Genomic DNA, 2,075 nt, shown 5'->3' on the forward strand with positions numbered 1-2,075 from the left:
CTGTTCACCTGTGTTTACCTGTGTTTACCTGTTCATCTGTGTTTACCTGTGTTCACCTGTGTTTACCAGTGCTGTTTACCTGTATTTATCTGTGTTCACCTGTGTTTACCTGTTCACCTGTGTTTATCTGTGTTTACCCGTGCTGTTTACCTGTGTTTACCTGTGTTTACCTGTGTTTACCTGTGTTTACCTGTGCTGTTTACCTGTGCTGTTTACCTGTGTTTACCTGTGCTGTTTACCTGTGTTTACCTGTGTTTACCTGTGCTCCTCAGAGGTACTCCTTTGACCTGCAGCGGCCTGGGTACGGGTATCATGACACGCCCCTCACTGGCCTGGAACAGCCCGGAACCTTCGAGCCCACCGCAGGTAACCACTCTGAAAATCTCCTCTGGTTTCAGAGTGCTCTGGTTTCAGCGTCATAGAGTGGTCAGTTAATTTACGAGTTTACAATAATTTTTAAGTCTTTACAATCTAACTGTAAACATGCCAGACACCAACGATAACATCACTATAATTTTGCATTTACGTTGACGTTAGCTAGCTTTCTGTTGCTAACTTGATGTTGACAAAAGATACTCGTTAACTAACTATTGCCATTTTCATCTTCTAAAATTCATTCAAATGAACGTTAATTCATCCCATGATGTCGTAGATGCAAGTTGAATAATACTGCTAGAGTACCAATCAAGCCACAACCATCACATTTTGCAATAACTTCCTCCTGCCATTTTTAGATTGGAATGTTCAGACACATGTTCGGATAAACCGTCTTTTCAGTCAGAGCGCCCAAGTTAATTATCTATCCATCATTCATCATCTGTCATTTCTATCACGACGACTGCCAATGGCCCCAGGCCTGAGCTAGATTACTCTTCCTGCTAAGACTGGTGAATTGATGATTCACTTGCTTAATCAAATGTAGTCGCTTTGGAATAAGGCGTCTGCTAAATGCCTAAAATGTAAATGTAAATGTAATAAGAAACAATAATCTATGATCGGGCCAGGGGCCATGGCTGTCATGTCTCATGACCTCCTCTCTGTCAAGACCTCCCCATCCCTCCCTCAGCTGTTTACAGAGTAAAGTGGTGAGGAGACCCACTTTGTTGTAGTTTGAATCGTGGACCGACCCTTTAACGTCTCTCTGTAGACTGATGGCTTGTCTGTGTGTGTCTGTGTCTGTGTCTGTGTCTGTGTCTGTGTCTGTGTGTGTGTGTGTGTGTGTGTGTGTTATCTCCTCTGTGCAGAGAAACCTGGAAGCTTTGAAGACGAGACAGAGAAGGGTAACCACGGTAACGCCTCTGCCCCTAACGGATCTGCCCTAGACGCAGGAGAGACGGGCTCCGCTGGAGAGCATGGTACTGCAGTAAAGCATTACATTACATTACATACCAAAATACCAAAATACAACATTTCAGTACCTCCAGTACATCTGGATATCCACCATTCATCACAGCCAGAGACAGGGACCATAGCAATGAAATGCATGACTCGCCCCGCTCTCTCTCTCCTCCTCCTCCTGCCTATCCCTCCCCCTCCCCACTCCCCCTCCCCCTCCCCACTCCCCCTCCCCCTCCCCACTCCCCCTCCCCACTCCCCCTACCCCCCCCCCACCCCAGAAGGAGACAGGCAGGTGGATGTGGACAGCGTGATTGGCTGCTGTGCTGTCAGTCTGGACAGCCTCACCCTCATCCCCCCAGCCTTTCAGAGGGTGGACTTTAGCCTGAGTGACGGGAGATCCGGCCGATCAGACGACTCTTACACCAACCAAGTGGATGTGGAGCAGGAGAACGTCAACAACAACAACCTCTCCTCTAGCGGTCTCAATTATTATAATTTTTTTACCATATAAAATGTAGTTTTTAAAGCTTCTCACCTGATAAATTATAAAAAATCTATGCTGTATTAAGGCTTTATTTAAAATTATTGGATTTGTATTTAAATGTACTTCCTGAATGGATTGATTTGAGATGTAACTGACTCTCCCCCCCCCTCCCTCTCCCCCCCCCCTCCCTCTCCAGACCTCTCTGTCCCTCTCCCGACCCCTGGCCCAGCGGCTCCCTGTGACATCTTCACTG

Source organism: Nansenia antarctica (genome assembly GCF_963989245.1).
Source record: "Nansenia antarctica genome assembly, chromosome: 13".
Taxonomy (NCBI): Eukaryota; Metazoa; Chordata; class Actinopteri; order Argentiniformes; family Microstomatidae; genus Nansenia; species Nansenia antarctica.